The following is a 14,911-nucleotide window of genomic DNA, read 5'->3' as shown; positions in this document are numbered from 1 at the left end:
ATTTATCACTCAGGTTTCATATTGCTTGTCAATGACTTCAGAAATGGCAGCAGACTGGGCTCTGGCAGATTATTTTCAGTTGACTAACTGGTGGCTGAAGGAATTAATCACTTCTTTGGCTGACAGATTTCTCTTCTTTTTACATGGCAGGCAGGGAAGTATGGTGTGAAACAGATATATTTATTAAACCATCTTCCAGTTCTGACAGGGAAAGCAACAAAACGTTCACACCTTAAGTTTGATACCCTCTATTGCGTAAAGTTGGTCTGTTCAAAACCACTTGGAGATGTGTTACTTTTGTTTTGGTTGATTTTGACACTTGCTTTCACACAAGCTTATTACAGTACAATAGTCAGTCAGCCACAAGCCACTCTTCCCTTGCTGCATAGGTATGGTCCTGCTCCAAACTCATCCTTCAGCTAACAACAGCCATTTTTCCTGGTGAAATTTTGTTTGTTTCCATGTGACTTACTAAGGCAACTGTTCCTACTGTGAACTCAGTCGCTATTAATTGTCCAAGCCCAACAAAATTATTTATTCTCCTGGGCTTCCAATAAACTATCCATTGGTTCCATCCAGTGAATCTACCATAAAAAGGCTTTGGTAAAGATTTAAAATTTGTTGACTTATCATTCTGGTGGCATGCACGAATTAAGAGCACAATTTCAGACCTGGGCAACTCTACAAGGAGCGTTTTATGAATTTGTGCTCTAAATTGAAGTTGGCCATCTGATATGCTGATGTTGAGTAAACGATTCCTTTATTCGGTGCTTATCTGGAAAGGCATTTCCCTTCTTTCACTGCTTAGGTATGAGCTTAAATAGCAACACTCCAAGGCCACAGTAAAAAAAGGTGTGTATCACATATTGCACGGAATATCACTAGAAACAAGTAAATATAAGCCGTGGTAGAGAAAACGCGAATAAAACAAATATGGCAGCACACGTTTTCGAACAGAAGGGTATGTGGAAGGATCCTGGTGTGGAAAAGACGTCAGTAAGCACAGCGCCGTGCCCCCAGTGACACAGGCTCCCACTGGCGCGGAAGGCAGACAGGAGCTCCCGGCTGCGTAGGCTGACATTTCTCCGAGCCCAGACCCGTGGGGGCCGCAAGGCGAGGGGGCATCGGCGGCGGGGGGGTACCGGGGAGCCCGCGCCCCGCTCGCAGCCCCCGCCGGTCCCCGCGCAGGAGCCGCTCCGCGCCGGCGGCGCTCGGCGGGTCTGGCGCGGGTCTGGCGCGGGTCTGGCGCGGGTCTGGCGCGGGTCTGGCGCGGGTCTGGCGCGGCTCTGCCCCGGCTCTGCCCCGGCTCTGCCCCGGCTCTGCCCCGGCTCTGCCCCCGGCTCTGCCCGACCGGCCCGGCCCGGCCCGGCCCGGCCCGCGGGGCCATCGCGCCGCCCCCGGCCGCCGCCCCCGCCCCGCCGCCGCCCTGATTGGGCCCGCGGGGAGGCTCCTCCCGCCGGGCCCCGCCGCCGCCGCGCCGCGCCCGCTCCCCAAATACACCTTGGCGGCGCCGGGGAGCGGCAGCGGCGCCTGCCCAGAGCCCCTCGGCGGGGCTGCGGCCGCGGGCACCCCGCGCCATGGTGAGTGAGTGACGGAGCAGGGAGGGAGCGAGCGAGCGAGGGACGGAGCGAGCGGCGCCCGGGGCGCGGAGAGGGGCGGCGGGGACCCTGGACAGCGCTGGGACGGGGCGGCCGGCGTGACCGCGGGGCGCGGCCGGGGCCGGGGCTCTCTCCGGCCGGGCGGTGGTCGGTGCTGAGCCCGGCAGCGGGCGGGGGGAGCGAAGCGCTCTCCCCTCAGCGCCCCGAGCCCCCTGTGCGCCCTGCTCCGAGGCAGACATGGGCGTGAGCGGAACAGGGATCGATTCGGGGCTGGAAGCGCTCGGGGAGCCCGCTGAGGGCTCCAGCCACGGGCGGTACTCCGGCGGCCTTTGTGCATTGTGAGGCTTTCTAAGAATTCGCGACCTGCCGATGCTCGTCGAGCTAATTAAACCCATTCAGGCTGGCGTTACTGCATTATGCTTAGGTAAGGTTTCTTATCCGGTTTTCAGAGCAATTTCTATCATGCCACCTCATGAATGAGACACCAACCTGATATTTCATCACATACTTGATGCTCTAACAATAACTTCATCTCTGCATCTGCTATTCCAATTGCTTCTTTTTCCTAGGAAGAATAAATGAACCGCCAAACTGTGTTGCACTCATGATGATTAGCAGTTTTTCAGTCAATTTCCTCCCTCTTCTTTCCATTTCTTCAAGACTTTAGGCTCATAATCCCTTTTCTGAGTGAATAGGTTCGTTTCTGTGGCTAAAGCCCAGTGGGCATTACTAGCCTACATTTAGTATTCCCTTTATAAAATCATCACTATCTATAATCATGATACACTTGAAAACTTTTTCTCTCATATATAAAGGAGTGCTTTTGTACATCTTTCCTACATCTTTTAAACATCTTACGTCATGTCTCAAGCTTGATCTAATGCTGCCTCTAAAATGGCTCTATTTTCAGAGCTGGTCACTAATTCTGGGGATGTAGTAAGATGGCTTTCTAAGTTCAAAGGATGATTTAACAGGGAACAAGTGATAAGCAAGGATGCAGTGTGTCTGTAATGCTGTATTTGGGCTTTTCACCTCCACTGGACTACAGGTTACGCTGTTCTGCATGTGGGTTGCTCTAAAGAGAGATGATCAGACATTTGCTATTTGGAATACTAGTAGGAAAACCAACATTTTTATTCACTTGGATTTTCCATTATTAAGTCTGAGAATATAGAGCTGCAGAATAATGTAACAGAGGAATTTTTTTCATAACAAGTGTAAGAGTTTAATTATATTTGTATGAATAGAACAAAGTGTTTTACTTACTTGGAAGTGGTCTAATCTTAGAATTTTTCCTAAGACAAAACTCCCAATGGAGCCACTCCCTTTTCTTGTAGTTAGAATTGAGATGATTTGTTTCCAAACTACAAAAAGGAGTCGTAAGGAAACATACACTTTAAATCATATAAATGGGTCTACTACTTTCCTAGGGTCAGGAACAAAAGGTGGTGACAGGCTGTACTGGGAAGAGATTCCTGTAACAGACCATTTTACATAATTAATCAGAGAAGATAAGCAATTCAGGCATCCCAGGAATGTGTGCAAATGTGTTACAAATGTTCTCTTTGTAGGAAAGAGAATTGTAGAGAAGTTTCTTGCTTGGATTGTGTTGCTCTGGGGTGCTGCATCCGGCCATACGTTCTGATGACTGTTCTCTTTGCTTTGCCAGTAGCAAGAACCTTAAATGAACCAGGTGATTGTAAGGAAGCAGGAGGAGTACTGTAGCAGTGATAGAAAAACTTTGTGCTCCCATTCTCAAAAAAAAAAGGCATTTGCTGGAATCATGCTGATCCAAAGCAGGCAGGAAAAGTATGGAAGGAGAGAGAAGGAGAGCACATTTTCAGATTTCCTGGTTGTACTTCCTTTTTCTGTGGAAATATGTAGCTTGCAGCTATTATGAGTAATGACAATGCAAGATCATGAGGCAAATATTGGAGGAAAAGGTACGGAATTTAGTTCTACAGTGTTTTTTTTTTCCTTTTTGACATCAATAAAATGTCTCACCAAGGTCTCGCTGCACTCTCTTCCACTGGTTCACTTGCTGAGTACTCAAATTAATAAAATTTTTAATAAAACACTAAAAATGAGAAGTCAGGGTCCATAAAAGTAAGTACTCGAGTATATTTGTCTTACTGGGATTAATGCTTTCTTTAAAAAAATCTGTTCTTAGCCTTCTATGACAGTCTGTTTCAAAACAGATCCCATAGTGAAATCAAAACATAAGTAAGAGTTGATAATAAAATTTAATATGCCAAATATCAGTAGCAGTCAAAACCTGGTTATGTCATGCTATAAAAGATAAAATATCAGTGCTATTATGAGTATGAATGCCATCTGTTTAAAATTCTAAAAAAAAAAAAAAATTACCAAGACTCAAAATAAGTTATCCAAGAGACCAAGATAGAATTTGTAGCAAACACAGCTATTTTCCTCTTAACTGAAATGAGTTTTCAACAAAAAATCCTGTAAATTGTATTGTACTTTTAAAAATCCCCAAGAACTAAAATTCAAGCACCTCGGTAATCTAAGCAAGCATATGCCATGTTGTAAATTATCCACAAGGAAATATGTGCGAGGAGGTACTGGCTGTATTTTGTATCTACTTTGCAGACTAGCAACAGGTTTTTATAAAAAAAAAAAATATATTTTTTCTTTATAAAAGCTTGGTCATTTAAGAAAAGTTCTGCATAAGGAAAAAGAAATGTTATTTTAAAAAATTCTTGGAAACTGCAGGATGTGATTAAAAGTATTTTATTGTAATGTTATTTAGAAATCATTGCATTTCAGATGGCACATTTTATTAACAAATGAAATTTGGGCCATTGGAGACCTGCCATTAGAGTTTCTTTGGTGGGAGTCCTTGCACTTTTTGTACTATTTAATTTTTAAAGGTCTTTATTGTCTACGTGTCCTAAAATTTACTGCATTTATGGAGATGTTTGCCATTACAATTAAGATTTTTAGCATTTGAAATTTAAATTAGGCCAAATCTCATGTTTGACATTACTTTGAACATTCTTTCTAGCATGTCTTCCCCATTTGAGATATGGCTGTATGATGTTTGTATATTGTATGGCTGTATGTATGATGTATATTCAGTGTGTCTTCCATGAATAGTTGTATGACAAGTAGAGATTCAAGTTTATCATTAAACATATTATATTTTTAAGTCAGTTCAAGGCATTGGTTTTTGTTCAACAAAGCAACACTGCTCAGGGCAGAATGTTAGTATCTATTTAATTTTAAAATTACAATAGGATTTAAGCATGTGCTTAAATTGACTAGGGCTTCTAGCTATGGTGTAAACAACAAACTAATTTTTACTAATAAAAGCAGCAAAATTTGCTAGAAAAAAGCAGATTTTGTATAAGGTTTTTGTTTATAGATTCTCATGCTTTGAGACAACTGAAAAAAACATGTTAATATCTATAGTTAAGCCTTTTATTTGTGCCATAGGTACTGACTGCAGCTCATTTGGTGATATGCTTGTCTTCCATATTTTTGGTTGTCCTAATCGGGTGATGGCAGCTGTAGGTCTGTGCTAGGAAGTGGCTCACCACACAGGATATTTATTTCTGTAGATGTGGTGTTGAGAGCAAGCTGATATCAACCTTTTTGCAGGAGTGCACGTTTCACTGTTCTGCTGCTTCATGACCTAAGCCAGAGCAAATGTGCTCCCTACAGATTAATTTTACCTTACCACAGAGAGGCCTCACCACGTCCTGGCCATTGATTCTGACCCCAGGCACCTCTCTGAGCTTCAGGGCCTGCACAGGCCTTCAGTCTCTCCACCCTGTCAGAGCATAGTACTTTGTGATATTCACTTCCAGTTGTTTTTTTATTAATGTTTCCTGTTATATGATAGTTCTGTTAAGTGGAATAGATGCCCTTGCTAAGAATATTACTGCTTTCAGATTTAATTGAGATTAATTGTATTCTAACTGACATTCTCATTTCATTCAAATGCCCCCTTCCATGGTTCCGGCCTTTACTGCTACTTTTAAGCACTCTCCCAGTGGCAGTACTGTGGTACACATTATTCTTTATTTTACTGCTCTGACTCTTTAAATTAGTTCCTTTGTATTACTTAAAGTCAATTTGTGAATTGATTTTCTTCTTGCATATTCACTATTCACACTCGAAGTAGCTGTTCCAAGAGAATGGTGCCCTGCTAGCAGAGGCATTCAAATGAAATCCCTTGTGCAAGTCGACCCCAGGAGGGTAATTCCTTCCAGGGAGGGCACTAAGCCCAGATGATAACCAAGCTGTGACCTTGTGTTATTTCTTAGAGGGTATTTCCTTCATGAGAGCCCCCATCTCTATTTCCTATGCATATGTATCTGCCTGTGAACAGAATGCTGTGCTGTCCCTGCTTGAGTGACAAGGCCACTTTTTCTGTGCCCTAAGGCAAGGGGAGAAATGCCTGGAGGCTTGCACTCCTGAAGGGGCTGTGGGGCATGGAGCTGTCTGGAACCCTCCCTTGGGATGGTTTGGGGCTGTGGGTCACACTCTGGAACCCTCCCTTGGGATGGTTTGGGGCTGTGGGTCACACTCTGGAACCCTCCCTCGGGATGGTTTGGGGCTGTGGGTCACTCTCTGGAACCCTCCCTCGGGATGGTTTGGGGCTGTGGGTCACACTCTGGAACCCTCCCTCGGGATGGTTTGGGGCTGTGGGTCACACTCTGGAACCCTCCCTTGGGATGGTTTGGGGCTGTGGGTAACACTCGCTGGAATCCTCCCTTGGGCTGGTTTGGGGCTGTGGGTCACACTCTGGAACCCTCCCTTGGGATGGTTTGGGGCTGTGCCTTGCACTTCACGCTTGGCTATGCCCATTGATTGTTTCAGCTAAGTCCATATAGAAAATAGGTCAGCCATGCAGTGGCTCAGGAAGAGAGCTTGAATTGTAGAGTTGTAATCTAGAAACAGGACGTGTGTATCATCTTGGAGGAGACTGGAACCACTTCCAAAGATGTTATCAAGCATTGTGGAATCTAGCCCTTGGACGGCTATTTGTGTTAGAGAGCTGCAGGGAATATCCCATGCAAGTCATCCAATTGCCTCCCCGTGAATAAAGTTTAAATATTTTGTTAGAAGGTTGCATGCTAAGATTCTTTGATTATTTTCCCCTCCACAAATGGAAGTTGAAAGAAACATACATTTATGAAGTGAATCTGTTCCTCAGCCCAGTTCTGAGTTATTCAGAACCAAAATACATCATGCTTTTGGGGAAAATGTATTTTGTGGAAATCCTCCTGGTGTAATTCTTGAATGTCACTGATTCCAGAAAGTGCAGTAAAACTTGTGGTTTCTGTGATGCCATGTACATTAGTTGCTGCTAAACTCTCCATTTTTAATAAATAATAGCGCAACACCAAGTTTCTCAATAGTATATTAGACAGAAGTGTGTTGTGCAGCAATGACTGCCTTTCTAATGCTGACCAAAGTAAATGTGTATTTAATTTCATTTTAACCTTGCATTTCACTTGGCACTTGATACAGATGCAGACTGGCAAAAATTGTTCAGGGAAAGCTGATTGCCCTCCTCGGCAAATGCAGAAACTCTTCACACGCAAAAGAGCATTAGTAAAAGCCTGAAAACAGAGGAACACCTCAGCAATATTTCTAGTTTGTTATTGGGAAAAATTGGGATTTTATGTTTGCTCATAATGATTTCTGTGATTTGAAAACACAAGACAATATGCTCAGGTGCTGCCTTCTGGTTAATAGGGAGGGGCATCTGCTTACACGAATAGCTGTGTTTCTCCCCAGCCCTGACTGCTGGCATCCAGGACCCTAAAATACTCGTTGCAGTTCCTGTTTTAAATAGAACTGCTAAAAATGGCAAAATTTCCATGTCTTCAGAGAAAGCATGTATCAATCTAACTTTAAATCTCCTTTTTTGTTGTTTTTGCCGAAAATTGTCTTCATAGCTGTCTCTTGTCTCTTTGCACTGGCAAGCTGAAAGTGCAAAACTATTTGCCTTTGTGATGAGAAAAATCTTTGGCAGACAGATAAATTTCTGGAATTTTAGTGAAAATGGAGCCATTAGTCCATAGAGCTCATGAGGCATATTTAGAGGTAGGATTTTAGAATTTCCCCATTAGAATGTTATGAAGGGGGAGAGTCTGGTGGCTTAAGTAACTTAGCAAGGCTTTTGGTCAATGGGGAACCAATTTTTTTTTCTCAAAAACTGTGACAGAAATAATTACAATTAATTATAGCTTGAATGAAATGCTTATTTTGATACAGTTAAAGTTCCCAAAAAAGTTGCATGATATTAAAAACCAGCCAAGGGGAAATGCATTTTCTTTAAGGAATTATGAAGCCTTCAGAAGTAAGAGAATGACAATAAACCTGCTGTGTATTAGCCATGTGGTTTTAGTGTGAGGATACCTTCCTTGTTCTGCATGTATATTTAGCCCCTGCATCCTTTCATGAATCCTATCTTCAAAATCTGTTAGAATTTTATTGTGTAAAGTGTTTTCGTCCCACTGTTGCTTTTAAGATCTGGCTGCCAGTTTTTATAAGGTCAAACATAACTTTTCTAAATCACTCAGATCTAGTAAACTGCCCAGCAAACTTGTGCAATCTCTTAACTTTTGCTAAGACATCTGGATACACTTCTTAGCTTGGCTGCTGTGTTCCTTTTGTGATCTCCAGCATGCTTTATTTCCCCATTTATAAAGGAAGCATTGTTATGCTCCTTTCATATCCCATTTTTCTGTTTTAGCCATTCAGAGGGCAAACCCTTCAGGTCAGACATCATCTTTTGCTATATATTTCTGTATGGCCCTGCTATTAATTGGAGCCTTCTGGGTTAAAATAAGCACGTAATAGGCCTACCAACAGCAACAGCGAGAGAGAGCAGTATGCAGGGTATCAGTGGCACTATTTCTCTGCTAAGCAGCCTGCCCAAGGATCACCTCACAGAAGGTTAAATACCAGTATTTAAGCGTAAACAAAAGTTCTGTAAAAATTTTCGCAAGTTGTGATCTTGCTGACTAAATAGTGAGACCTTCATGAATGTTGGAAGGTAATGAAATATTTCCTTTTGCAGACAAAGCATTTGGTTGTGTTGTGGCAGTGAAATAACAGAGAGGAGACCAGTCTTCATCTCAAGTTAGGCACAGTTTGCAAAACCTTTTGATGTTGTCATGAGACGGAGACCACATTTGTAGCGTGACACTGAAAATCTGTTGCTGATCTGAAAATTAGTATCAGCTTCGATCAGGATCAGACTTAGCCCCGAATGTCACATGCTCCTGATCTGTGGGAGAGGCAGCATGATTGTCAGCTATATGTGGAAAAAGTCACTGACCATAACAACAGTAAATTTTAGAACCAACAGAGGCATGGCTAGTCACAGTTTGAAGTGTGCAGCCATACCATGCATGAGATAGAGGTGGGTGGGCATCATGTCACTGACTATTCTCGTAGCAGATTAGAGACAGGCACTCAGAAATGCAAGTAAAAACTGGCTTTGATTGTTGCCTAATATATGAAATGTGGTTTCATGGTATCTTCCTTTGAGTTTCTCTTTGAAAATTATTTGGAGTTCTAAGCAATCATAAGTTCTAAGCAAAAATGGGTTCAAACGATAGAGGGGAATTAAAAGGAAAAAGTATCTTTTTTAAATAGGCTTTGAAACAGTGAAAAACAAGGACTACTGATAGGATACAGGGTTATGCTTTACCCGTAGCAAAAACGAAAACAAAATATCTATCCCTGCCCGTGTTATGGGCAGAATTTTGTTAGTAGGAAATTGGTAGATGGAAAAATAAGATGATAAATAAAAAAGTGGGAGTGGCAGAAAAGCATCTAAAAAATTAGTTAGATTTTATTGCCACTGTTGTAAGCTATTATATTGTAAATGGCTGATCAGTTTAATGCTGGAATAAATATGCCAAAAAAGGCAGTTATATGGGTTTATATGACAAATACTCAGTGTTTTCTTTCCCAGCTGTTACACTGCAGTAATGGAAAATGCTCATGATCTTGAGTAAAATATTAATAAATGCATTCTGATCTTTAAACTTAGGTTTGGCACTCTGTCTTTTAGCAAAGAAGCTGCATTACTTAGGAATGCAATCCTAATGTCAGTTAAACATAGTATGGGCATCATGGGATTTACATGCCTGTTATAAACAGAGTTGAAAACCCAGAGCAAAGGTTTACAATGTGAATATACTGCAATGATACTTGTGATACTGTGAGAATTTAATTTCTCCACAAGATACTTGTAAAGTTAGTGCTTGTGTCTCGTTAAAGCTTGTCAGGTACAAGTATTTAAAATAAATGTTTTGTATTTTCCACATCACCTAAAGTGTAAGCAGAAATGTCAAATATTTCTGACCCCATACAAAGGAAGACTATACACATTGCAGCAGCCTTTCTTTCCTCCCTGTGTTATTTTTACGTGTTGAGAGTGCACTCTGCAAGATTCACGCTGCTTCAAAATGCTCTAGAATGCCAAAATGCTTAAAAAAATTTGTCTTCATCTTGGCAGGAAATTCCTTGTGAAGGAGATACTACTTTTCTTTATCCTTAAACTTAAGTCTGTGGTTTACATCCTCCAGCAACTTGTGCATCACATTCCCTCCCTCTGCCCCAGCTATTCTCATGGCTTCTCAGCCTTTACTCCCTTGGAAAAGGGGAAGCTTGCTATGTAGCATTCTCTTTCTGAGCACATAAACAAGTACAGAGGTGGAACACATTATTTGTTACATGACTTCTTTTTTCAAGGGTCCAGTGAACAATAATTTTAACTGTCCAGGCAAAGGAGCATATCTCTTCAAGATAATATTCAAATAACATTCAAAACCTATTTGAAGTACTACTCTTGAGTACCTATCCACTTGATATGGCTGGAATTTGATTTTGGTTCGTTTTTAGCTTTTCTGCCTCAGTTCACTAGCCAGTTGCTCTGCTCTTTCTCCTCAGAAACAGCTGAACTGTGTTCTTTTCTGCTTGGAGCTGTTATTCACAGAACTAGTATGCAACACAGCAAGTTGGAGACATCCTGTTAGGTAGCTCCATTTTTGAAATGAATGTAATTTCTTAATATGACAAAAGAAAACAGGTGCTCAGTGGTGGATTTCCATTTTACAGATTTAAAAAAAAAGCAGCACATATGGAATTCATATGTTATTTGTTAACATTTTGGTGGGAAATTGTACTTGAAGGACCTTTGTGGTGGTACAGCCCCTACACTTCAAGTAAGCCTTAGGTCTCTGGGCAGCTGAAGTGTTGAGACAAAGATGTTTATCAATAACAATTGATTTTAGTTTGGGTTCTCAATAAAGTAAATCTGAGACGACTCTGTTGCTACTTTTCTTTGGCTCCTGTTTGAGAGCTCCTCTAGACCAAGATGTGTTCTGTGCTCATTTTACCTGAGGACTGAAGCCCAAAGCCTCCCAGCACTGAATCATAGATTGCCACAGCTTGAGCTAAGAACTGGATGCCCGTACAGTTCCTTCCCTTCTGTGGTGGCAGTGGGAGGAAGGTGTGCTTGTGGTCATGGGTGATTGCTGACACCAGTGCACTTCCAAGCTGCCTCGCTGCCATGCAGGCCAGGGCCTTGAAGGGAGCAGGTAGGTAATGCTTCCATCCTGGCATCTCAGATACACGTGCAGCACTAACTGGTACTTCAGAAGGCCTGATGGATTTCTTATAGACATATTGTAGAGCAAAATGTCTATATTGTACAATATGGACATATTGCAGAACACAAGTGAAATATCCTTAAAAAAAAAAGAAAATGTAAAATTATGAAATGAAACCTTAAGTTGGTAACAATGGACATTTAACCTTTATGTTCGAAATCAATGCCATTTAAAACAAAATACTAGAAGATAACACAGGAAGTTTTTACTTCTTTATTAACACAGGGCAGCCTCATTAAACAATGCTGCAAAACAAAGTATGTCATTCCCAGCCCTCCAATAGGTGCTAGTGCAGCGAACCAGTGAAACTAGAAATTGAATCTCGATGGCCAAATCAAGGTAATAAACACGTATCTTTCCTTAATTGTGCATCAGAGAGTAATACATAGCCAGGAGAGTTGGTTGAAACACAGAAAAAACAAACAAAAAATTTCTCCTAAAATCTAAAATACTGCTGGAAAACTCCATGAAATTAGCATGTCAACATGTTCTATAGGCTATACTGACAGATTACAGAAAAATTATTTGCATAAGAACCTACCAAACTTCAATGGATTTGTAGGAGAGAGAAAGCACTTTATCAGTAAGAGAACTGTCCATTCAATTGCAAATAGTTTTGCTCTATTGGCCGTGTTTTCCTTATTTCTTATGGATTTTTTTGATCTTCATGTTTTTCTATAGGTTTTCCTCTGTTCTTTCCTCCATGATCCTTTATTCTGTCTGCATCTTTGTCTTTCTTTACTCTTTGTCTTTCACATAATAAAGAACAGCAAAATAAATTAGAAAAAATAGGAAAACTGCAATCTGAGGAGTGGAGACAAGCTCTGATCTTTCAGACTTCGGTAAGAATACTGTGATGTTAACATCATTGCAGCCAGTGCAGTTATACAGGTTGTGAAGTGAAGAAATGTGGGTGATTCTAGGTACCCTGCCTGGAATAAGTCCAGGAAGATTACCCTGTGGTTCATGCAATGCACAATGTCTGTATTTACCCAATGAGAGAAAGACCTGAGGACCTTGCACAAAAAGTCACAAAAAAGCAGCAGAAGAATTACGGTTAAAATACATTTAATTTGCCTCAATAATTAAGCCCTGCATTTGTGCCTTGAATTAGAGGCTGGCAATTGATACATCTGATCAAATTTTCTGAATTGTTCTTTGTTAACCTTTTCTTGGATTTCCATTTTTCAGTATCTCTTAAACTGTTTAATCCCTGTCTGAAACACCTGCCACAGAAATTGGTGAATTTCAGTGGAATTTGCAAGCATTGCAAGCTAAGCATCTATTTCATCTATTTCTGGAAGTGCCAGTCTGTAACCAGCACTTGGGCACAAAAATATCCAAAACTGAAACAGAGTTTCAAAAAACTGGATGGTATTATTTTTGTTCTGTTTGAATATTCAACTTTGGTATTGTTACAAAAGGCTGCAATTCAACAGCTAATGTACTTGAACCTGTATAATGCATAGCTTGAAACATGCTAAATCTTTCTAAATGTATCTGTTCTAACTGGAGGAGCAGCACTGACCAAGGCTTCTACTATTTTAAATGTTTTACCTATAAGGATGTGTCTTTTTTAAAATTGTTTATCACTAGTGAGGATTTGGAAATGTAGCATTATGAACATTTTCTTTTCCTTGGTGTCATGGTCAATACCTCAGTGATCCTCTGATTTTCACTGTGTCCATTATTAAAACAAGAAGCTACATTTTAATGACTTGAGAAGTTTCTTTATAAAGGAGCTCACATTTCTACATCTCACTAGCCTTGCTATGATTTAGATATGTCAAAGCTGAATCTCCCATAAATGTTTTCAGCTTACTTTTTCATAGGGCCACATTTTTCCCTCAAACTGCCACCAGGGCCAAAGGGAAGATATTGCAGAATAGATGGTGAGCATGGCAGTTCTCTCTGAGTTAATCTTGCATTCCTTCTCCCTGCTGCTCTCATTTATATGTGCTGACTTTTCCTGTGCAAAAGTAATCTGAAAAACACTCTGTGCAATTTGATTTCATTCACATGCTTAAAAGAAGTGTTGAATAAATGGAACGGAAGGATTTGAAAGAGCAATAGCTCTGGTAACTTCAGCAATTGCACTGGAGACAATAACAAGCATCTCAGATTGAACATTCAACAGGAAGCCAAAATCTGCTTCTGGATTTATTTTATCTTTAGTTTCGTTACACACATGGTGTACACTAACAACAGGCTAATGTAAGTCATTAAGTACTTATTTGTTGTGATTAACAAGATTAATTTCTCTTAATACCACACGTGCAAGCTCAATATTTTACAGAAGCTCTCATCTTTACTTTGCTTCATCATTTTAGTGAAAAGGGAAGCCTGTGTTTTTAAGGACAATATAAATTCTTATATTTACCTAGCTTTCTCTGCTTTAAATGCATATCTGCTGTATTTTGCAGAAGAGTAATAGAAATCACCTAAACAAGATACTCAGAGTGGTTTTGTAATGTATTCTTAGAGCATTCAGTCTCTCTGGCTGTGCTGATAATCTTTTCAAAGGTAAGATGCTTTTGTGTATTCAAATCTTTTTTAGAAGAGCAGATTTTGAAAGAGGTGGGCTATGAATAACTATATGAGCCTGTACCATTGTGTGCAAAATGACAGGCCAATCAGTGACATAAAAAAGGAAGGTGCTAATTTACAGTGCATATGGGCTAAATCAGCAATTCCAATTATTTTTAAACATGTTTTGTAGCAGAAACCATCTGTAGGCATTTAATCAAAAAGGAAGGTGCCTCTTGGTCCTGCTCTGCAAATACCATGGAAGAGAACAATTGGGAAAGTACCTGATTTCTCTGCTCCTTCAGAGCTGCTTTTTTTTGCAGGGACCTACCTAAAACAGAATCAGTAGCTGTATGATGGCTATGAAAACACCCTTCAGCCATCTATTTGGGTTGTACACATCTTAAATCAATATATTTTTTTAGAAAAAGTACAAGGACATAACCTCAATGCTGCAGGACAAACCATTTTTGCTAATTACAAGTTCCTGTTATTACCTTCCCATGCACAGTTTTTAACCTTTCTGTAATCTCAAATGACCTCAGTTCTGTGATTATTGCATCTGCACACTTAGCTGCAAAAACCAACACTAAAAAGCCAAGGTCATATTTTGGTTCAAAAATAAGAAAACATGCAAATCAGTATTTCAGTGACAGCAGTGACAGACCTTTTAGGTTTAATCCTATTCCTGCTGTATCCAGAAACCTGCTGTTGACTTCAACAGGAGTTGGCATGAGTGCTTAGCCCTGAATAAATATGAAAGGTAGTTGTCAGTGATTTTCAGCATGAAAATGATTTTGAAGACATTGTAAACAGAAGTGACAGGTGGCAAATACCCAGTCAGAAAACTCTGCAACTGAACTCTGCTAATGAAACACTTTTCTTTCTACAAACCTAGTTTTCAGACACTTCTCTAAGATCTGTGGAGTCCATGGAAACTTTCAGTACATTTTATTTATAATACTTTTATTTATAAAACTTGCTGTTCATTATAATTTAAAGCTGGGAACACAAAGGGAATATTTAACTATATGCACTGTCTTTAGACACTACAATCAATGTTTTATATTGCTCTACCATGCTCCAGCGTATTTGGGAAAATAATATTTATGAAAGCCTGTATGT

General features: G+C 40.6%; 1 protein-coding gene across 2 annotated transcripts in view; it reads left to right on the top strand.

Annotated features, from left to right (window-relative positions):
* Positions 1-1,495: 1,495 nt before the first annotated feature.
* Positions 1,496-14,911, top strand: part of GUCY1A1 (guanylate cyclase 1 soluble subunit alpha 1) — a 36,246-nt gene continuing 22,830 nt past the window's right edge. Inside the window, exon 1 of one of the 2 annotated variants that reach the window (XM_063156322.1) lies at positions 1,496-1,580. The gene's annotated coding sequence lies outside the window, so the exon portion shown is untranslated. Of the gene's footprint in view, positions 1,581-1,879; positions 2,023-14,911 lie in introns of those variants that run through there. The other variant, XM_063156323.1, reaches the window with a different exon arrangement.

Source organism: Melospiza melodia, chromosome 5, assembly GCF_035770615.1.
Source record: "Melospiza melodia melodia isolate bMelMel2 chromosome 5, bMelMel2.pri, whole genome shotgun sequence".
NCBI classification, from domain to species: Eukaryota; Metazoa; Chordata; class Aves; order Passeriformes; family Passerellidae; genus Melospiza; species Melospiza melodia.
This window is presented reverse-complemented; position numbering and strand designations above follow the sequence as displayed.